A 24,797-nucleotide genomic window follows, 5' to 3' on the forward strand; every position below is an offset into this window, starting at 1 on the left:
TAACAAGGGACTTAAAAAAACAAGGTTTGGAAAAAAATGCTAATCCAAAAAAAAAAAAAAAAAAAAATTCAGGATCCAGAAGCCAAGAAGGAAGAATAAAGAAATTACTGTGAGGTAAAACAGTGTTGTATGGTAGAGGAGAGATAGGCCAACTTAAGTGGCTGTTAATAAAATCAAACGAATAAGCCTGAAAGCAAGTAAGCGGACACAGCTGAGTCTGTTTGAAAGGAAATTAAACACCGGAGGCTGATCCCTTGCTACAAGTAGAAATATACCCAAAAGGACCACTCCTCAGAACCGGGACAATTCAAAGCTAAGAGAAGACAATGTCTGGGGTCCTTCGGGGTGTAATCAGTGAAAAACATCAACATCTACAAATGACTCAATTCAGTTATCAGAGAAGACTCTAAAGCTAAGAAGCCTAGGAAGAAGGCGCCCAAGAGACAGGATTCTTAGACTTCCGGAATTTCAAGGCAGAAAGAGCACAGTTCCATCTAGTGCAAAACTAATATTGCTATGGGACCTTATAGGCATGGGGAGAGATAGAGAGAACAGGAAATGGGGATTTTTTGCCTTAGTCACTCATTCAAGAAATATTTAGTGAGGGTCGGTTAGCGTCACTGTCCATGAGAGTAAAAATGCCGAAGGGAATAAAATTGACAGAAACATCTGCCTTTACAGGGGAGGAGACAGAAAACAAGCAAAATAAATGGAAAAAATAATTTTAGATTAGGGATGGTCTTAAAAGAAAAAATAAGAAGAGAAGGAGGATATAAAGTATTGAGGGTGAGGGCTGAAATATGGTGGCTAGGAACAAGAGGTAAGTCTAATAAATAGTGAGGCGGCAGCCATATAGACATAATAGGAGTTTGATCCTAACACATGCAAGAGAAATACAGAGTTCAAGGCCATACTAAGAAAGAAGGGCATCCTGCTAAGGAAGGCAGTGGAAGCTGTCACTTTACATATATAGCTTTGGGGTACTAGTAACAGAGTAAACATTTTACATGTATGGAAATTAAATCAGGTCAGGAGACTAAGGGCGGCGACATGACAAATCTTAAATTGTACAATAAGGCAGGTGAGGTTTAATTTTCACTCTATGAGAAAGTAGCACTATGCATTGGGGATTTTCACTAAGAATATGGGAGGCATGGCATCTCAATTAATCTTTTGATGGGAAGTTTGTCACACAGAATTTTCAATTAACAAGCTGTAGATTCCAGAAACTGGCAAAATATGAATGTTCTGTACAGGCTAGAGTAAGAGTAGCTTTTAGCTTTTCCTTCAAGCATCTCGAATGTTCCTTCCAAATTACCCTCAAGCTCCACTCTGCTCCATGATTGATACTTGATGGGCAGATCTAGCTAATACTATGTATTATTTCAGTTTAGTTGAATTTGCCTGGGATAACTGCTCTACGTCTTGGGGATTTGCTTATATTTTTGAAATTTCGTGGGTGGGTCTGGTACTGGAATATTTTCACGTGTCTCACAGCTCAGGAGGAAAATTAAAAAAAAAAAACAAATACATGAATGTTTTAGTGTTAAAACTATTTAAATGGAGAGTGTATTAGAAGACAGTTTTAAAATTGATCCACTTGTTGCACCGGTTTACCATCTGCCTTACACAGAGCAGAATAAGAAATTGGGAGGCATGAAATATTACTCTTCGATGTTGTTGGAATTTAATTTGCATAGCCAGTTTTGTTTTCAACTTAAATTTCTTTTTAGAGAAAATAAATTAATAATAGAGGTAGGTTCATCTTTTAATTTGGAGAGATTTCTGTAGCTGATGGAGACTTTGGTGTGTATACTTTCATGTCGTGCTACTGTAAAATTTCTCATGTCTTACACAAGAAGTACATTAAGTGTTTGGGCATAATGTGAGATGGGACATAGAACAATAGATGAGTCATTAGCCTAGGATATGAAGAATTCTTGGAGATGATTAAAGAAATGCCCTGTTATGATATATTTCAGAGTCTCTGAAGGCAAGCTGCTCACTCTACAAGGAACATGAAAGAACTGGCTGAGTGCAGATGAGGGCAGATGTTCCTCTGTGCCACTGCTCTACTGTGTTTGTGTGGAGGAGGGCATGCAAAGGTGTGAATGAGTCTCTATCTGTGTACCCAGCAGTAAACAGAAGCATGTAAGGAAAAGTAAGTGATAAAATAGAAAAGCTTGCATGGCCCAAGATCAACATCAAAATTGTATGCCTGGCAGTCTTCTAATTTCTTAAGAATGCCATGAGTTGTTTGAAATTAGAAATGTAAAAGGTGATTGAACTGCTGCTGAACATATCGTCAAAATCACAGACTGTTCCATTAATTCCATGACTGTGTTAATTCTCCCTAACATCAATGTGAACACCTCGACGGCCAAGGTTGATTCCACAGCTGTTAAAACACTCTGTACAGTATGGGGTTTATCAGTGGGTATAGAAGGGTGATGGTAGAGGAGGAGGTATTTTGTTCAATAGTTTTTAAAAGTAATAAAACTGATTTTATAAAAGAAGCAAAATATTTTTAAATTTTTATTAGAACCAGAAAGAGAAACTAAGCCTAGCTTTAAAGTTCTATTAGGTGGAAATGCATCTGTCCTGAAATTATTAATTTAAACCCTTCTTAGTCACTCTGTAATTACGAACAATTATATTTATTTTGCGACCTAGCCTTAAATAATTATCAGATCTATGTACACAAAACTTTGTAAATAAGTTTATGCACCCAGTTACAACATACACGTATTAAGAGAATTGTTCTGTCTCCTTTCAATTTTTATTTTTAAGACTCTTCATCTATTGAAACTTAAATCCTATTATCCTTGCATTGTTCTCATAAAATATTCTATATAAAATAGAAATAAAGTCAGGTGTTATTTTAAAGAAGTGCTAATGTACCCAGTGAATTATTATATTTTGTTTTACCTGAAAGACAGGCTTTATAAATACCGAGGCTTGAATTGCTGTTAGGTACATACTGTCTCTGTCCTTCAACGGTGAGCATTTTAAATCTTACACAAAATATTTTAATGAGTTAGTATTTATATACTAGGTAGTATTTATATGAGGTACACATGCTTTTCGAAATCAGTGGACAAACACAGTGTTAGTAGAAATACTTAAATTACTGAAAACTCCTGAAATTTATATAGGATATCAGTATAAAGCAGAGAATTGAAAATTATACATAACTTTAATTTTAGTTGAGATAATCTGTAAAATCTTACCATTGGCCTTTCTTTCTCAGTTAGCAAGACAAAAGAGCTAAGTACATTTGTGTGGAATAAAAGAGCATGGGTGCCAACTGGGAAGGCAGAGAACTTCTCTGAGCGTGATCACAGAGAGAAGCTGCTCGTCATTGTAGGAGTAAAGTTTAGTCTGTCTGGAACTACCTTTCTGAATTCCCCAAAGACAGCAGATCTAAGTTGTATGTTTGGGTTTCCCAAAGATGAAGACATAGATTGCAAATTAAAATCCAAGAAAAGTAGAAGATATGGAGAAAAAGGAATCCTTGTGCACTGCTGGTGGGATTATAAATTGGTGCAGCCAATATGAAAAACAATATATAAGCTTCTCAGAAAATTAAAAATACTACTACCATATGACCCAGCAATCTCTTTTCTGGATATTTCTCTGAAGAACTCCAAAACACTAATTGAAAAAGATATATGCACTCCTATGTTCACTGCAGCATTTTTTACAATTGCCAAGATATAAAAGCAATCTAAATGTCCAATGATAGATGAATAGATAAAGAAGATGTGGTACATATATACAATGGAATATTACTCAGCCATAAAAAGAATGAAATCTTGCCACGTGTAGCAACATGGATGGACCTTGAGAATATTATGCTAATGGACTAAGTCAGATAGAGAAAGATAAATATCATATGTTTTCACTTATATGTACAATCTAAAAAACAAAATAAATGAATAACAAAACAGAAACAAACTTACAGATGATCACCAGAAGGGAGGTTGGTTGGGGAGCTGGGTGAAAAGGTAAAAGGGATTAAAAATACAAATTGCCAATTATAAAAATAGTACAGTACAGCATAGGGAATATAGTTAATAATACTGTAAAAACTATGTATTTTGTCAGATGGGTACTAGACTTATCAGAGTGATCTCTTCATAAGGTTTATGAAGTATAATCTCTGTTGTACACTTGAAATTAGCAATATCGTAAGCCAACTATAACTAAAAAATACATTAAAATATAAAAAAGAAACAGAAAATAATCCAGGAAAACTGAAGCAAACAGAAGGCCATTTACTTGAGCTGCCAATCAGTGATCATTCAGATTTTGATGGTTAATGTTTATAACCCTGAAAACATTGTTTTTACATCAAATGATGAATATTGAAATTTCTTAGGAAATGAAAAATTTCTAAGAAAATATGAAAAGAAGGAAAACACATTTGTGGTCTATCTTATTAACTCTTTGTATCTATGAAATATTTTTTACAACCTTAACATAAACTGCCCTGTGGAGAGCGGTCAAAATATTTTGATATTTTTTATTTCTATTAATAACAAAATAAACATCTGATGACAGAAACTGAAATATAGTTGTATATTATTAATCCTTTTTACAAATTAAAAGTGGAGTAAGTAGAGGAACAGAAAGACATGGGAATCTAGATTTCATTTTAAAACAAATATTTCCTCTTAGCCCAAGACACTAGATTTTGAAAATGCAAGGAATCAAGTTAGAATGTTTACATTATGTATGATAGCATCGATGGTGACATTTGGGCTTTCTGCTTTCAGTCCAGTTCAGGAAGATAGTATAAATGGAAATCAAAATACAGACTGAGAAGATACCAAGATTCATTAGAAAAGGAGCGAAGGGTCTGTACAACTAACTAAAGAGCTGCTAGCATTTTTTCGGATTTTGTCCAGGGGAGGGGTAACCCTGGGAGGCTGTGACTTTTTCTGCTCGGTGTTATGCAATAGGTATGGTCTTTATGAGAAACTATTAAATATTCACTTAAGCATACTGTTTATAGATCTTTCCAAAACCAAATAGATCAACGACCGACTGAAAACTAGCTTTCCAAATTCCAGTTTTTATCAGGTGAGATGTATAGACATAAATCATTTCTTACAGAATAAATTTTGGATTATTTCCAGACATACACTCATATTTAATGCCATCAATAGGTTTTAGTTATTATAATAAAGTAGGTATAGTTATATCTGCCATGAGAGATGTAAATATGGTACTATGTAACACTTTATGTCTATTAATTTTTAATGAGATTACTGTTAAAATATCACCGGGCAAAGGAAGCCCATAAAGTTCTAGCCTTACAGGCACTTACGAATTTTCTGAATATTGATGTAAATGTGAGGAAATTATGAAGCATTGATTTTGAAGGAAGATCATTACAAAACTTAAAAAAGTTTAAATTGCATTAGAAATTAGAAAGGAAAAGTATTTTATCAAAGCTCTCTCTAGGCTGGCAGTTCTCAAGTATGGGATGTATGTTAGAATTGCTTGGGGCACTGTTTAAAATACGTTTGTCAAAGTCTCATATACAGACTCTGATTCAGTAGGTGGCTAATAAACTTTTTTACCAGAATCCTAGCAATGTACAGAAATCACTGTTAGATGGTTTTCGTCTAAAACATTACAAACAGTTATTTACACCTATTTTCTGCCATTAATGAACTCAATGTTCAAAGTTGGACATCACATGTAATATGGAATAGCCCTAATTAAGCAGAGTGAGCAACCATAAAAATGGGCCATAGTAGTAAAAAAGATCCTTTTTATGAAAATTATTAACTTTTCTCATTATCTGTTTAAATTTTTAATTATATAAATAAGACATGGCTGTTTTTGGAAAACAGAAATAAAAACAAAAAGCTAAATAATCACACATTATCAAAATGTACAGTGATTGCCACTGCCATGAAAGTTTTCTTTTTGATGTTTGAAAATATTTTTATTTTTATTATTTTTAATATCATATTTTTAAATTCCATATATTCATACTTTTGAAATTCTGAGGGCAATCAGAATTTCAGCATTTTAGTAAAGAATATGGATGACCAATATTCAGAGGGCTTATGAATTTATCATAGCCTCACAGTTTTGATATTTAAAGTACCATCACCTGGAAATTCTACCTGGCCTAACTTTTACTTGCAAGAAAATGCAATATACAATTGTGTGAGTGGGCATGAGTGGGCAGAGAAGATCTATAGCCCACTTCTGGGTTCCTATGGAAGGAATAGCTTTGACATTTTAAACATTATTACTTACGAAATTAGATAAAACTGTGATTACAATACACACAGTATTCCAAAGAACACAGGAAGAAAGGAGACAGAGTTAAGGTGATATTTAAGGACAAAGGTAATTATGATTCTAATATCTGGAAGCTACCACAGAAATTTTTTCCTTCTTTGCATAGAGCAAGATGATAGAAGAAAATGGGCAAAAAAGGTAGGGGCTGGCTCCAATAATAAAGCATGCAATTATTACAGATATGTCATTTGGGAATGGAGAAAAACAATGCCTGCAATAATATCTCTGAAAAATGTCTGTGATAGAGCCAGTTAGTGGATGCTCAACTTTGGCTCCAAAACTACTCCTCTAATTTCTAGGAGAAGGGACAGGTAAGATCTCGTCTATATGTTACATTCAATAATATTTACAGAGATCATAGTTTCAATGATTAAAATAAGAACACTGCTTCTGGCAAAATCAGATTAAACTACATCAAAACAATACTGACATTTAAAAGCAGAGTGTCCTCTTGGAGGTTTCCATATGCAAAGGCAAAACAATTAGGTCACAGAATATCAAATTCTCTAGACTATATGTCATTACTAAAACTCATTTTTATTCACATATATACAAGACCATTTGGCACTTGTTAAAGAGATTATGTTTGTATGTGTTTTCCTGAATACAGAATCAATGTCTTTATGACAAAAAGCTTTTAGCTTGGAGAAACTCTTATAGCATTTAAAATCATTAACAACTATGATGCAGAATGTAGTATTTCAATGATTTTCTACAGCCCATTTTCTCCTCACACCATCTCCACCCCAACAACCTACTAAAGACAGTTTTAAGGTTTTAAGAGAGATCACTTTAAGATAATATGTTTCTCCTTCATATCCTTAATTTAATCCATGTTTAGGAGACTTTCCTATAGTCCCAGGAGAGAACGGACTAAAAATTTAATTAAGAAAAGTTGTGTTTTTATTACAGTGGGAAAATCTGTAAAACTAATGGTCCATCTTCAAGAATTGATCAAATATAAGTTATTAAGGCCTAATCCACTTCCAGAGTACTGGCTGGGAAAATCATCATTTACTTGAAAATGATATAATTATACCCTTATTCTATGTATTGTCTAAACTCAGAGTAAATCAGACGCATGGGAGCACTCTCTCAAGTTACAGAATGATTTAATTTTTCAGATATGCCCAAAAATGTATGCCTTGGTGTCATTTATTTTTTTACTTGGTATCTTCTATTACTTTGTCCCTATTCTGTTCCCTCTCATTCCAAACTATAAGCAAATCAGTGAGTTATATATTTCAAGGGTTTAAATTTAGCCAAATTTTTATCCTTTCAGACATGCCTTTGTTTTTCACTTATGAATAAAGAACCCTCCTTACCATGACATCAGCTGATTCTAAACAACTTTCCACAACTCACTTCCTGCTCATTCTTCTGAAAATATTCCATTTTCTAATCAGGCTAAACTATACATAGCTCCAAGACAGAACACAATTATTATGTTATATTACCAGCTAAAATGCCTTCCCCAGTGTCTACCGCTTATGCTTCTAGACACCACTCAAATGTTCCAACCTTCCTGATTCAATAGAACAAGAGTCAGGATTCAGTGGCAAGACCACACATGTCCTCTGTGACTGTTCAGAGCCAGGTTTAAAGAGTGGACAAGATAAGGCATGTGTGGCATCCAGCATGGCACAGATACTAAAACACTTCCATTTCTGTACTTTTTCTGCCTCTGTGGTTCCAAAGGACTCCGTGGTCAGTTGGATGATATAGCACTCACCACAATGCACTGTGGTTATTTTGTTATATGTCTGGCTTTCTCTGCAGAATAATGGTGGCCCCAGAGCCTGATTCTTAGACGGGTCTCAATAAAGATTTGTTGAGTTGTGTTGTATTGTGTTCCAGAATAGGAATCATGCCTTATTCCCCAGAGCACCATGTTTAGTGCTTAGAAGGAGAGCTCAAAAATAATCATTGAAATAGTGAATGCATAAAATAAATAGAAGATTGATTTTCCTAGCAGTGTATAGAGGTGAGGACAGAATAATAAGATAAATGATAGATAGATAGATCAATCGATCGATCGATCGATAGATAGATTAATGGCTTTACCACTTAATAGCTATGTGACTTTTGGTAAATTACATAAACCCTCTAATCTTCTATTTTATCATCTGTAAAGTGGGGTAGAAAAGGTACCTAGCTCTTAGAACTGTTCATAAAATTAAATAAAGGTAGGTAAAGTGCTTAGCAAGTACCTGAAACACAAGTTTATACTTAATAAATGTTACTTATTATCATACAGTTTACTGAGAGGCCTCCTCCTATACTCCTTAAGAAAATCTCTTATTAATTGTGTTTAAAGATACTAATGATTAAAGTAATAAGAGTCAATTGAGCCAGTATTTATTGAGTGCTTTCTATGAGCCAGTCATCCATCATCTCATTTCATCTTCACTGTGTCATACAATTTTAGCAATGAGGAAACAGAATTAATGGAGTATAACAGGCTCAAGAGTAATCAGAGAGAAAGAGTAGAAACTGAGATTCTCACTTCATAATCCAGCTCTTAGTAAATATGCAACACTCAAGCCAACTTCTATAACGATAGCTACACATTATGGCCCAGTTTGCCTGTCCTGATTTTGCTAGACTTTGCTTTATTCTCATTTTATGCATTACCTTCCTATTCAATTGTAAATTCACTGAGGACAGCGATTGTGTCACTCACCTTTATGGCTCTCTCAGTTCAAAACTGGAGTATACACAAACACACATAGAGATAAAGGTGACAAACTAGAAGATTAAAGGAAAGGCCAGCCTCAGAAACGTACTAGCAATGAACAAATAAAACTAGACCACCCAAATGGAACACATGCTCATATTCTCATAGTTACATATTCTCTGGTATAATTTGTTGAATTTCTAAAATCTATAATTCAGTTAGTTCATTCTCCTTCAATCTTGAATCATTTTATAGTTTAATTCCAGTTTCCCTCTCTCCTAAATCCTGCAGTTAATACCACTTTCAGCGTGGCTGCCTTGATTAATAGCTCTGTAATGTCTACATTCTCTGTTGGATGAAACATTTTGTGTTCCCAAGTAATTCTTTATCTCTAGATGTTGGCAACTTCAGATGCAAGAGAATAACCACCTAGAACCAAATTTCTGAGGCCAGGCTATCACCATCAGAAACCATATTTTCCTGTCTTCTCTCATCACCTATGAAGTAATTGATGGAACAGGTAGCATCTGCCCAAGAGGCTTTCCTATGCCTGGCATAGACAATGGATAAATTTAAACTTCCAATTAATCACCAGATAGCACTTTGACATAAGTGGTGCATCATCTGGAATTTTTTTCCTGGTAATGACACTGGTACTTCACAAAAATTGGGCATGAAACAGGTCTGTACTTTGGATTAGCAGGGGACTCTGACTGTGGCACACCTAATAATTATAATTACAATTTTTGAACACTTGTTATGTAATAGGTACTATACAAAGCACTAAATCAATATCATTTTTTATCTTTTAACAACAGAATAAGGAAATAATGTCAATTTCACAAGGCATGGGGAACTGGGGCTCAGAGGGGATAAGTAAGGTTAACATCAAGATGTTAAGTAGCAAAAGAGGGATTCTCATGCAGGTCAGAATCTGACTTTGAAGATCCCTTCTCTCTACTTATGCAGCCTTGTGACCTAGAAGAAATGCATCTATGCCTAATAGTGCCTAAGAAGCTTTATGCCATGGGCAAAAAAAATTATTGAAGTATAATATATGAATGGGAAAATTAATGAATCCTTATTTTAAAACGTATTCATGAAGAGAAAATGAAAAAGCTATTTAATCAGAAATTTAAAATCGCCATCATTTTAACACGTCCTTTTTACCCATTGTTGAAAAATAATGATGCCTGGTTACTTTATTATCCCTGTGGTTTTTTTCTTTCCCCCAAATTTCCATATGATCCTGAGTCTTCTGAACAAAGGGTACTACTGCAAGGATGTTTGCATTACAGATGGCCTTAGAAGCTAAAGTCTTTATTAGAATAGATAGTGCTGGAGAGATTTGGAGACAAAGCACTCATGCTTCCGCCCCTCCTTCCACCTCAGAAGAAAGCAGGCAGATGTGCCATAAGCTAATAAAAGCTTAGAGTCTCCTAATTTGGGTGTTTCTCTTCTAAGGTGCAAACCTACTGCAAGTGCAGGTAAACATCAGGCCTTATAGCATTATACTGTGAAGACTGAGGTGTGGTGAACCATGACTGGAGCAGAGATAGTTCTCCAGCTGCTGCTTTTGCTATGAGTAATAAACCAGCTGTGTCTCTAACCCAGGGTCTTGTGTCTTCTATTATGTGTATATGTGTATAAAACCAGCAGGCAAACTTGTTAGTTTGCAAACAGGGTAATCTGAGAGACTTTCCAGTTTCAGAATTAATGCCAGAGGTTCTCAAAGTGGGTTCCTGGGCCAGCTGCATTAGTATCATCTGGGAACTTGATAAAGAAGAAATAATTGGGCTTCAGACGAGATCTACTGGATCAGTAACTCAAGGGTTAGAGCTTAGCAATTTAATCTTTAATAAGCCATTTAGGTAATTCTGATACACAATAAAATTTATAAACTACTGAAATACTTTTATTCATATATTTCTAGTCAAAATAGTTTCATGTGACTGTGCCTTGATAACATAAATTCATTTTGAGAACAACCAACAGATCTATCTCTTAAACATTTTCAATTTCTTGGAGTAGATCACTCCTATGCGTTTTGAGTTTTGATTACAAAATTCTCTGATGTAGTGCAAACTCTACATTTAGGACCATGATTTAGTGCTACTCAGAAGAGTTTCCTCAATTTTAAATGTTATATTACTTAGTTCAGCCAAAAATAATAATCTGTACCGAGTATCTATGAAAATGAAAAGTTTATTTTGTCATACTGTCCCTAAGTAAAAATATGCCTTCTTTCTAAAATTATAATTGTTGATTTTTTAAAATTCTGATTATTCATGATAAAAAATTCAGAGTATATGAAAAATAATGAAAAAATTAAAAACTACTAACATCTGTTCTACATTCTTCCAGAATGGTTTTACAAAAAGAAAAAAATAAAAAGACTACCTTAGGATAATATCAGATAATAGGTTTTAATGACTATATATTATTCTTCTAAACTATAATTTATTTTTAACCAATCTATCCTCTACTGTATGATATAAAAGTTTATATTTTTTAAACTTTTTATTTCAAAAACTATTACTCAGTAGTCTAATTTTTTAAGATAAATTCAGTTGGAAAAGTATTAAAACAAATAAGAGATCAGTAAATGTTTAATATGAATAATCAATAGCTTTCCTATGTACCAACAAAATCCACTCACAACATTCAAAAGAAAAATGATCTCATTTGTAATAGCAAATTTTGTATTCTATTTGTGTGGTAAAGCTTTGCCCATGTCCTTATTTGCAAAAAAGTGTGTCCTTTTGTTTCTGATGAAACTTCTATATAAAGCTTATAGATAAATATTGCATTTTGATTAATTCTAAGAGGGTTTGTCTTTTAATAGGGAAATTTAATCCACAAAATAATAATATTTGATCTTATTCTTCCATCTTATTTATGCTTTTGCTAATTGTTATTATTATTTCACATTTTGTCTCATTTTGCTAAAATAACAGATTCTAAAAAAAGTCCTTAACCACTTATGCATACCAATTACATTCTACTACGGTTTATCTATAAATTTTAAAATACTCAAATCTCTATCAATGTCATATGCAATACAAAAGCTTGAGCAGAATTTTATTCATTGCTTTCTTCAACACCTATGCTGCATACGAACACTCACAAACACATATTCCACACCCCTCCTGATTTTATAACTTGAAAAATCTTGTATTTCTTCTCTAAAAATCCTTTGAAGGACTTGCATTAAACTTTACACCCATATCAACAACAATAATAGCTTAAACTTGATTCTGAGCTCCAATATTATTACTGCTCACCACCATTTCGGCTCTAAATTTCTTCCCTTTCAGAGTATGTTTAGAGTAAAACAGTTCTTCAAGTGTCTTGTTCATGATATTATATGTAGATGTTACATACTCTGAGTCCTGACATGTCGGAACATGTTTTCTTTTTGTTATCACTCCCTGAATGATAAATTTATTATTGATCGATAAGAATTCTTTATATATTCTTTCACATCAGGGTCTTTGTGCTGTTCCCTTTTGAGAAGGCACTCCTCCACTTACAAAGTTTGACATTTAGATTAAAGGTCACTTTCTTTGCTAACCAGCCAGTACAAAGATATTCACTTGATTCTTCATTATTTTAGCCTGTTTAACTTTCTTTGTAGCACTTATCACTAAGTAAAATTATCTCATCTAAGTAATTGTTTATAGTTTATTAGCTTACATTAGAATTTAAGATCTGGAACCTTTTCTGTTGACTGCTGGATTCCAAGCTCCCAAAATAGTAACTGGTCCATAGGAGCCATGGAAAAAAATGAATAAATGAATGACTGAATGATTGAATTTCAATTACTCCAATATTGGTAGCTCAGCTGAATGGCTTCTGTTTCTTTCTTTCTATCTGAGCCAAAAGAAGTTTTATTCTACTATTCTCACAGAAACTCAAGGAGTCCAGATTAATGAAGACAAGGAACCAAACTGTAGCCAGAGAGTCATAGCTGCAAGTAGGGAGCTTCATTCATCAAGGTAAGATATTTGCCCATGTGTCAACAATTCAAAGCTGAAAGCGGCCCTTGAAAAAAGTGACCTCCACAAAACTTCCTTTTCTGATTTCTAGTCAGGTTGGTCTTTCCTTTCTTGGAGCAGTGAGGGCTTAAGATGCTGGTCTCCAAAGACAACAGTGCCATGTCAGAGGCTAGAGCACCATTAGGTTTTGATCTGCATTGGCAATTCCAGGTTCTTCTCCAAACTGACAATGTTAACTGAGGAGAAGTAACAGAGCAAGAGCAGGACTCTGCTTACTCACCAACCAGAACTGTGCAGAGAGTGGACGCTGGTGTGGCATAACACTTCATTTTCTGCCAGAACTCTCTCAGACTCAAATTATGTGAATGCTCTCTGGTTTCCATGCCTATTAGAGAAATGGTCCTTGTTATTCTAGTTGAGTCTATTTTGAAGTATTTTAGGCAAGGGAGAGAGTCAAATGGGCTGAGGATACCACCTTAGTCTTGACGTAATAATTTTTTAGAGCATGAGTGAGCTTTTTTGTTTTGCCTTTGCAATAACATGTTAATTTGAACTTTAAAAGGCACACAAGAAATGCAAATACAGAGTCATCGATGGTTAGGTGCTAATAAGTAAAACAGGCCAAATTAATACGTTGGAAATTTTAGTTATTATGCAATGAGCCTTTCCTTTGAGCACCAAAATGCAAAGGCAGTCCATGTTAATCTGATGGAGAGATTTTATGATTTTCCTACACCTGAAAAAATAAGATTTTTAAAGTTACACATATGGTTCAAAAATAGAGAATTCTCTCTTTACTAAGGGTTTTCTAGTTTGATTTATCTTCCATAAAACTGAATGTTAACATGATGTACAGTAGAGATACTGTTTGTGTTCTGGTTGTCCTGGGAAGAATACATCCCTAAAGACAAACTTAATCCAATAGAATTGAATCTCCATGTTGTAGAGTGAATAGATGCATGTATTTGAAACACTCCAGAAGATTCTTTTCCCCTCTTCTGGGATGTTTATTACCAGGAGGCAAACTCCTACTCCTCCATGTCACTTCAATGAAAGACTTTCCATTCTGCAAGAACCTTTCACATGCCATCTCTGATTTCTACCTTTGAAACACACCAACACATTCATTTGGCAAATATTTCTTCATATACATGTATGCTCACAGAGCTACCATTTAAATCCTGCTAAATACTACACGATATTCTAGATACTTTTCATATATTTTAAAAATATATATATAACAATCGTCCAATAAATTATCTTCTTTAACAGAGAGAAAACTAAGGCTTAGAAAAGTAACATGCCCCATCACAGAAGTAGGGAATGGCAGAACCATGCTCCAGAGCCTGTGTTCTCTGTAATCTGGCCTGCTGCTGCTCCACACACTAGTAGTGAACTTGATGATTTACTTTATGCCAGCTCCTGTATTACACATCAAATACCTGTCATCCTGTTTGAACATTAACACAAATTGATGAGTAAGGCACTATTATTATGTATATACATTAAGAAACTGAGGCTTATTGAGACTTAGTAATTTGAGGAAGATTACATGCCTGACAAGTGCCTAAGTAGATATGTGATCTCAGGGCTGCCCTGTCCTGAGCCCGAGTTCTTCCTTGCTGAGCTCTGTCACCTTTGCTTAGGTGTAAACTGCTTGTCGACTAAATATCTGCAACCATCCAAAGGTACCCTATAGCTTTGTGTTGATTTCTACTAAGTACTTAATAAATATATATTTATTTGGAGCCACATAAAAAGTAGCTAATAAATATGCCATAAATATGAAATTGTGATCAAAACTACTCTACATAAAAGCTGCTCTTTATAGTAATTCACATATTGTAAGCTGTAATAGTTACCTCCTGTGACATCTTCGATTTTATGGAAGACAAATTTAATTAGAAAACCTTAAGTAAAGAGAGGATTCTCTCTTTTTGTACCATATATATAATTTTAAACATCTTTTTTTCTTTTCCTAGTGTAGAAAAATCATAAAACCTCTCCATGAGATTAAAAATAAAAATTCATGGACTGCCCTTGAGCTTAACAATAAAGAATTAGAAAAGTAAGATCAGGTTGGGTTCATAAATTAAAAGGTTTAAATTTGTACAAACAGCAATAGATCTATTATCGAACCTCAAGTAAGGAAAGAAAAAGGGAAAACTTCAATTCCTATGTGAAAAATTGGCAGCCAACCTAATTAACACAAAGCCTCAGGTAAAGGAACTGCTATCACACTCTACCAAATAAAATTAACTTCACCTTTTAAGTGCTACAACCAAGCTAAACTAAGTTATTAAACAATAAAATGTGAAATCCAAGACTTTTAATAATATAAGGCCAGAAGAAAAACTATAATTGCTTCATTAATTAGCAAGTAAATTGAAAAGTGAACATTTCCCAATCATTACAAGGGCTGAGTCTTATAAATACATTTAATACAATGTAAACTAAACTAAAATAATACACACGGAAACATTCCATAAACTATAGACCTCTACAATGACTAGGTTCAATGTAGGTAGTCAAAATATGGCAATATATACTGTTTCATTTTCAAGTTAGGACTTGATTGGTTACCAATACACTCTCTGATAGTAGTGTTCATTGAGAATGCAGTTTGCTCAGCATTGTGCTTTGAGGTCTAAAGGAGAAAGTTAGAGCATAATCCATGTATACAGGGCCTTTAAACCTCTTAGGGAAATGAAAATAGTGAATGCAGAAGTAATACCAAATATATGGGAGAATATAAGCCAGTGCTGATTTTTGTGGGTCAAGGGAGAAAAGTTTTAAAATGCTGAGGTAGATTTCAAAAGCAAGAGATAATGAGGGAATCTGCACTGAGTTTTACAGTTTTGATGAGATTTGAAAAGGTACAAGAGATGCATGATGAGGAGGTCAGGTCTGAAAGGTTAAGTTTCCAAATGAACTGAGCTCCTCATTCTAAAAGCTAGCCTCAGCCTTCTCTAAAATTTTAATAATAGAATTGAGACACAAAGAGAAATAAAACAATTTCAGTTTAGCTCATTATTTCTTCCTTAGCCCACTGTCTTCAAGATTAGTAGAGAAGGAAAGATAATTATTACACCCAAGGGGGCAATATGATGTTTCAAAAATCAACAGCTTTGGCCCTCTAGAAATGACAACAAGTTCTCATGTTAGAATTTTCTTATTGTTGTGACCTACAGCAAGTTATTTAACACTTCTAAACTTCGGTTTTCTTATCTATAAGACGGGGGCAATAAGATTTTTTGAAAATAAAATTTGTATGAAAACATTTAGCTCCTTTCTCTTCATATCATTTCTAAAGTCTAGGGCTAAATATTTTGTGATCTATCCATATTTTTATAATCTAATTAAATGGCAGGAGAAATGAGAAAGCTTTAGTCGAGGCATTTTGCCATCTTTGTTAGAATTGCTGGGCTCTGTTCTCACTTATGGGTCACTTTGCTAAAAAAGACTTAGACAAGATTTGGTCTTTGAATCACTCCTGTGGGAAATGACAGTTCTCATTCAGAAAATACTCCTCATTTCCTTGGCTGACAATTTTTTTTTGCATTAAATTATAAATTTTCTTTTTAATTTCATTCACTTTTTAACACCATTGTGTGTGTGTGTGTGTGTGTGTGTGCACGCACAAGGGTAGTTAATTTGGTGTTTTTGAAGTTAAAAATCTGCAATTGTCATCTTAGGAAGTTTCTCATCTCATTCTTTATGATTAGTTCATCTGTTATTTCTTTAAGAAGTTTTCCTTAATGCACTACTCTCTTCCACTTAGGTTACGTGTCTCTTTTATGTGATTTCCTAATACGTTGAACACATCTGTAGTATTGTGCTTCCCATAGCGTATATGTTTTTATACTCTTTCTTACACTAGGCTGTGAGTTCTTTAAGGGCAAGAACCAACTGATTCCTCTTTGTGTCCTGGGTTTAGTTGCCTGGCATGTAATGAAGTGCTCGGTAGATAAGAACACAAGATACTTATCTAAAAGCAGCAAAAATGTCCCCCTTTGCATTTTCATTTAAATAGTAAATATTATTCCATATGTCAAAAGGGGAAAGTTTCATTCATTCTTGTCTCAATACTTTTCCAAGTCACTCTCAAATATAAGATAATATCTTCTTGTCCCAGTTTTATTTATGTAAGCAATTCTCCAATCCTATGCCTTATAAACCACCTTAGTACTGTCATGAGCCACTTAATGATGGGGATACATTCTGAGAAATGTATCATTAGGTGCACTTATGCAAACCTAGATGATATAGCCTACTACACCTAGGACATATAGAATAGCCTACTGTTCCTAGGCTACCAGCCTGAACATCATATTCTCATACATAATATTAAATCAAGCATCAGAAAAAATGATGTAATCAGGAGATGCAGTAAACACGAGTTGTATGGGGCTGCTGCCCGCCTAACAGAACATATAAGTTGTGTTCCCCAGGTTTAGATTTGGTGTCAGTTCTGAGCCTGTGGCCACTTACAAAAGTCTCAGATTATACCAAGGACAGCCACTGCCTATCTCAGGCCTCCAGACGCCCAAGATTTATTCAAGAAATACTTCAGCTTGTGCCAAGACTGGTTGTCTGCTTCCAAAAGTGACTCCAGAGACTCAAGAGCAGAGGCCTGTTGATTGCTACTGAGGGAGCCTCCTGCAGAGAGCTCAGGGTGGGGCTGGTGGGCTATCCATGAAAATGCCTCCAGCAATGCGTGAGTTGGGTCTCAGGGAGTCACCAGGGTGGAGTGAGTGGAGTTCACTAGGCCAATACAGATTTAGATTTGTCCCTGTGGGTAGAGGGCTCAACATAGGCAAGATGGTGCCCTCCTGTAGGTTGCACAGAAGGAGAGCTCAACAAAGGGACAATGATGGCTGTCCCTCCAGCCCTCACCCCGAAGCCATATAACTCAGTCTTTCCCTGTGTGTTTCTGGCACCTCCTGAGCTGCTGTCCCTCTGCTAGAGCCCATGGTGACTGCCTGCAAGTGAGCAAGTCTGTGTATGGGCCCTTTAATGGGATACCTGGGTTTATAGCAGCCTTCTGTCTCACCTGGGTGGTTGGAAACCCCTTTGATTCTCACAGTCGAATTTTGTGAGGAATCTTCTTCCCAGCACTGGAACTCTGGGCTGGGGAGCCCCAGTGCGGGGCTATGGCCCCTCACTTCTCTAGGGGAGGGGGTACTTCGCAGCCGAGGTATCTCTTCCAGTGCTCAACCACCTCACATGAGTGTGCAGCCAGGCCATTTCACATCTCCAACCCTCCTACCAGTCTCGAGGTGGCCTGCTTTATATCCTTAGTTATTGAAGTTCTGTTCAGCTAGTCTTCAGATAGTTATCCAGGATGATTGTTTTATAATTTGGTTGTAATTTTAATGCAGTCATGGGAGGAGGCAAGCACAGTGTTTACCTATTCCACCATCTTGACTGGAACTGTGCTATGTTTTTACATGACTGGCAGCACAGTAGCTTTGTTTATCCTAACATCACCACAAACCTGTGAGCAATGCATTGAGCTATAATGTTATGATGGCTATGACATCACAAGGCAATTTTACAGCTCCATTAAAATCTTATGGCACCATCACTGCATATATGCAGCCCATCATTGAATGAAAAGTCATAATGCAGTGCATGACTATAATTCTCTCTTGAATTCAATTCCTTTAAGTTCTTCTTTATTTAGCTCACTAAATGTACATTTACTCTATGCTTGCATGTAAATTCTCTCTTTTAATTTTAGGTCTAAAGAGAAAAACAACTCAAAAATTTCTGCAGCATTAAACAAATGGTATTAGTCAAAGCACAACTCCAATGCATTAGGCCCAAGCACCCTATTTGATAAGAAAGTGTTCTCTCTTTGGGCAAAATTCATCTGCATCAGTGCTCCTGGACACTAAGCTGAACAGAACTATCTAACATTTTATTACATATAGCTAAACTTTGACAAAGTCAAAATTCTTTTACCTCCTAATTCATAAAAACTCCTAATTTACACATCAGCCTCACTTTTTTAGAGTGTCCACTGGGATAATTACAGTGGTTGTTTCACTTCTGTCTGCTTTATTTAGATAATAAGCCCAAAGGCCAGGGACGCCTTTGTAACTTCTATCTATAGCACTAAATACAATATATGTATACATTTGTGAAATAATAATACTAGGCTTTTAATATCTTTTTGTAACAAATCCTTTTGAATAGTCTAGGGGCTATATTAAAATCAAGTTCTGTTTATTTTCTTCTTTAGATTTCTATATTGATTCCAACATGAGAAATTATAGGCCATTAGTATATCATTTAGAATTTTCTCTTCTTGAACATTTTTAGTAGTGTACTTAATTCTACATGTGAATCACACATATGATTTCTTCTAGACCTAATGACAATAATTTCATTGAAATTTTTCTAAGGGACAGCTCGATAATAAGAGAGTTCTTGGTGCTTACGTGTAGCTAGGAAAAGTGATTTACATAGAAAAATTTGAGAAATAATTTGAAACTTTTTCTGTGTCTCACAACTAAGAAGATGAGAATTTAGAATTTGAGCACAGATTGACTCTAGAGTCCATTGTCTTAACCACCACATCCGATGCAAAGTTTATACCACACTGAGAATTTTTTAATTTTGAAAATTGATATTGAATCATAAAATTCTTGACAAAAACTATTAAACTTAATTGTAGTATTTTTAGACTTAGATTTAGCTATCAGTTTTATTGAAACACTTTTTATTATTAATTTCATACTTAATAATTTTATATAATAAGTTCTATACCTACATATAGAATTTTATTACTCCTAATTAAAATGCAAATAATTTTAAAGTATAATAATGACTTTGGAAAACTTGTGTAGGAAAAAGAAAAATAACTTGTTAACTAAATCGCCTTAGTAACATCTTGGAATTAACTACATAAGCATGCATGTTTGCACATGCACACACCAGCTCATTTAAGCTTTGCTTTTCCATATACTTCTTCGCTTTGCTTTCTTCCTAGCTTTCTAAAGGCTATTTAAAAATTACACAAATCTTCTCTTATTGAATGTTTGAAATGTTTTCTCTATGTTATATTCAATCATCCAGAATATATTTGTTGATTGCAATATTTGTGGTGCTTGGCATACATAGAAAACATCGGCCACATGGAACTTATACTATAGCATCAGAAGACAGACAAGAATCAATAGATGTAATAAATATGTAACTTTTATAGTAAGTTAAAAGGTGACATGGCTATGGAATAAAGAATAGAGCTGGATTTGTTAATGAAAGTACTGGGGATGCGAGTTGAGGTAAGGTAGAACGTTAAACAGGGTGGTCAGAGTAGGTATCATTGAGAAAGTGCTGAGTGAAAAGACTTGAAGGAAGAGAGGAGTCAGCCATGCAGCTATATGAGGAAAGTGCATCCTGGTCATTTGAGGCATTTTTATTAATTAAAACTACTTGCAAAATCTTACTCTTGTGACTAGGAGCATCCACATGTGGTGTTAGGGAATACTTGAAGTATAAAGGACTAGACTGATAATTTGACAGTCTGAGATGTTCATTATTTCTTTCCTCCAGGTGGCCTCTGGCTTAGAAGAATATCTGAGATAAGAAATAGAAACTGCTAAGCTTTTTTCTGAACAAAAAGATAGGTAATCAATTTGGAACTGTGAGAGGAAGAAGACAACCAACATTCAGGCTCCTGAAATAATAGCATTTACTAATATAATAAATTGAAAAAAACAGATATCAAGTTCAACTTCACCAAAGGTTAGGACCGTAAAAATGGCTAGGAAGCATGCTACAGGAACACGAAATAAACTGATAACAAAGACGTGACTAGAACTTTCTTAATAAGACTTCCATGGTGAATAAAGTCGGGTCTGTTAGAGAAATACAGTTCAGGAGAGGAATATCTGAAAGCCAAATGGAGAACCATACTCCTACATCATGGGACCAAGGATTAGAATAAGAGAAGTTTCAGAAGCCAGCTTCAAAACTTGCAGTCCCAACAAGAGTAGAGAGAGAAGAGGAATCTTTGTAGCCTAGAGATAGACCCATCTTCCTCATGTAGATGTAAACAGGGGAAAGTCAAGAGTACTGCATATAGAAAATATTTGGAAACTGATTTTTTCAAATGCCTGAGCTTTAAATTCTGAGCATGTTAGCATTAAATTGATTCAGAGTTGGGTAAGCAAATTCTGATATCTAGAAACTATGTATGGAAGACACTACATACTACATAATAATGCACTGGGATCTGAGAAAAGACATTTGGAAATATAAACCAAGAAATAACAGCTTTCAGTACTTAACAAGATTTTATGTACTTCTGTAATTTCCCATAGTGCAAATTTCTAATTTTTGTTACTGTTATTTATCAACTCAAATATTACTTCCTCAGAGAAGGTTTCCCAAATCCCCTACTACATAAAATTGCCTGGCTTTACAATCTCATAGTACTTCTATAATTGTAATTAAATCATTAGTCATGTGACAGTAACTTAAGCATGTCTCTCTTGCTAAGATATAAGCTTCATAACTGCAAGAACCAGGTTCGTTGGTCTTATTGCCCTCCCAATGTTTCCCCAGTGCTTAGCCCAGTGCTGGATAAAGGAAACACAAAATAAATGTCCCTCAAACAAATAAATAAAGGCACATTGAGAAAACAGAGCCTCAGGACTGATTATAACATAAAATGTAGCCAATTATTTTAGTGGAAGGGAGCATAGGAGTGTGGTCAAGAGAGTCAGAGATAAATAATCTTAAGAGGTGAAAAGCCAGCTGAAAAGAAGAGATAATGAAACACCCAGAGTCTACAAAATTAAAAAAGTATTGATGTCAGTAATTTTAAACATTATTATTCCTTCATGATTTAAAGAGAGACAATATAAGAAATATTTATCTGAACAACAAACCTGTACTTTTTTCCAAAAATTAAAGTTTGAGAATTAAATGTAACATTCCTACACTTGCATTTTATTCCTTTTTAACCTCTTTCCCATTTAGGAAAAAATGTTGGCAGCTCACTGCCAACATTAACACCATGCGTAGGAATGCTATGTTTTCTAGGATTTCACATTTTCAGCAATCGAGAATTACTGTTTTGTAAATGGAAATATCACTAATAAAAACAAAATACTATAAATAGAATAATGTCATTTCTTTCCAAAGACTATCAATATACTAGAGCGATGTGAAAATAATAATAAAAGTGAGATGTTTCACGGCGAACTTCCAGGGTAAGGTTAGGACTGTAATCCACGAGTTAATGCTGCAGCTGCAAGTGTCACCTGTGAGTATTCTCAGGGTGAATGGGAAATAGGTTAAATTAGTTTGAAGTTCAATTAACTTTAAGATAAAGTGATATTCAAAATTAAATTAATGAAAGTTAATTTAGCCCAGTTACCAGATATTACAGAAAAATTACTAAAAATAAAAAACCCTTTCTAATATACTTCATAAATATTCAGGTCGTCTCTAATATTTGCATGATACGTCATAATATTTTTTTTTTACTGTGAAGTAGCACAATATTTGGCACATGGTAAGTGCTCAATAAGTACTGAGTGAATGAATGAATGGCTGAACTAATGATATTTCATAGGTTATGGGCTAAGGAGCACAACAGTGGTAGCACAGGTACTTAGTATAAACACATAAGGAAAAATGTGGAAGAACTAATACAAGAAAAAATAATTTTAAAAATCTTCTATTGATATATATGACTTTTTTTTTTTACTAGTTGAAAATATGATGGATTACAAGAAAATCAGAAGCAGCACATTTCCAATACCCAACTGGATCTATCATACTGATATTCTCATTTAAATAGTTTTCATCAACTGTGGACTGAAAATGTTTATTTGCCTATGTATTACATAGCACAGTGCATCATGAGAAACAATAATAATAACAATCCCACATGGGCATCATAAGAAATAGCTATGTACTATTTAAGCTCTATATTGGATATGAAAATACCACAAGCTATGTTTACTATGCACAGGTGTATAATAGAGAAAACAAGTGGCTCTTGTCTCTACTCCATTCCCAGGGTGAAGTACTCCTACAGGGTATACATGGAGAAGACAGGAAGCAGGGTTAGGGTGGCATAGTTGTAGGTAGCAACTCTGCTTCATCTACCATTCTGACACCATCTTATTCAGAGATAACCCAGAAAACCGCACTTCTCTCTGCCTGCTACTACTGTGCCCTGGAGGATCATGAATGAGTACAGGGATCTCCAAGCACAGAAGACAACAAAGACAGAGTCCACTGAAGAAGAGTGTCCTCCACAGTCCTTTGCCACTACAAATTCTCTGCCTGCACAGCTGCAGCCACATCTTGGCTATATTAGGCAGGATTTAAGGCTCTTGAGCTGAACACTTACACTTTGCATTGAGTTCTGACACTACTCTGTGCCCGGTTATGATTAAGTGATTAGGGTCACCTTTTTCTAAGATCCATTTTTTACATTGTACCACACTTTAGTCACTAGACCCATGACTTTTTCCCCCATGCCAATACGGCTGAATTATCTAGTTTATTTAGGACAAGGACCTTGACTGTTATTGCCACTTTGCTTCCAGTGAGTTCTTTGGTGTTTTTCTTTTTTTGGGGGGGTGGGAGGAAGAGGGCATTTTCTACCAGCAATCCTTCTACCCCAGCCAATCTCACCACATGACCTCCACCTAGGCCTCCAGGAATGTCCAGGGTCACACTGAGAGATATCCTGGGCAGAGACACCTTAAGTGGTTATGTCACTTGCATCATTTGCCTATTTTGAAATCTGGCCAGGTTTTACTATTTCCATTCAAAATTTGAAAAAGTGTAGAAGATAAAGATAAATCTGTATGCCTTCCTATTTCATACACTGGATTATAGTCATACTATTAATCTTAGATTGCCTGTTTCTCTGCTCTACAACTGTTGGAACACCAATTTATTACTTGCTGTTGGAACTCTGTTACTGACATGTTCACCTGCTTATACAATTCTTCATCTGTTACCATCTTTTACAAATGATATGGTCTGCTCACTGGGCTAGACTCGTTACCATGTTTGCTCTGCTCTAATAACATTTGACAAGCTGTGACCAATCATAATATGACAGAAAAAAATAGATGCACAGTAATTGTTTTAAAGTATTTAAGTTTAATTAAAAAGTTAAAGTATTATAATTTTTAAGGTATCATGGCATAGGACTACCTGTGAAACTTTACTCAACATATTTCCTGTATATACTCTGACAATAAGGAATTATATTTCTTGTTCTATTTTCTGCTCTTTAAGTTGAGAATAAAGGATTAAAGGGAAAACATGTTTTCCAGGAGTCTCTATTTCGTGAATAATTCTTTCACTGATATTAAAAAATCTGAAAGTTAACAAGCTCCCCAAAGTGAGTCACATATTCCCTATTCACCAATGGTTTTTGTTTCTATTTAAGTATCTCTCTCGTTTCCCTTCAGAATCTCAAGTACAAATATAAGATAGAAAAGAAGGGCAGAGAGCTGAAAATAATTGGAATTTGATCTCAAAAATGATCAAACACAAAACTTTAACAGCTGTTACAGTTGGGAACATATAGAACAGTGACTAATCTATGTAAGAAGAACTAAAAGTTGTCTTTTTAAGAGGAATATTTCTCTGCTTATGAGAAGGTGACACTAAATAGATCTAGTTAAAAAGAAAGACATCATAGCATCCAGATATAGCAAATGGCTCAGAAACTTCCCAGGATTCTGTTTTATTTCAGACATCATTAAAACAATAACATTTTTCCTATGGTTTTACCATTCTTAAATTGCAGA

At 34.8% G+C, this 24,797-nt stretch overlaps 1 protein-coding gene across 17 annotated transcripts in view; it reads right to left on the minus strand.

The window, feature by feature from the left end:
- The window catches only part of DLGAP1 (DLG associated protein 1), a 798,454-nt gene that overhangs the window by 633,938 nt on the left and 139,719 nt on the right, over positions 1 to 24,797 (minus strand). The window contains exon 3 of one of the 17 annotated variants that reach the window (XM_025038567.1): positions 13,280 to 13,384. The exons of the other annotated variants lie outside the window; for them this stretch is intronic. The gene's annotated coding sequence lies outside the window, so the exon portion shown is untranslated. The remainder of the gene's footprint in view (positions 1 to 13,279; positions 13,385 to 24,797) is intronic. 17 annotated transcript variants of the gene reach the window in all.

This window comes from Pteropus alecto, unplaced genomic scaffold, assembly GCF_000325575.1.
Source record: "Pteropus alecto unplaced genomic scaffold, ASM32557v1 scaffold146, whole genome shotgun sequence".
NCBI classification, from domain to species: Eukaryota; Metazoa; Chordata; class Mammalia; order Chiroptera; family Pteropodidae; genus Pteropus; species Pteropus alecto.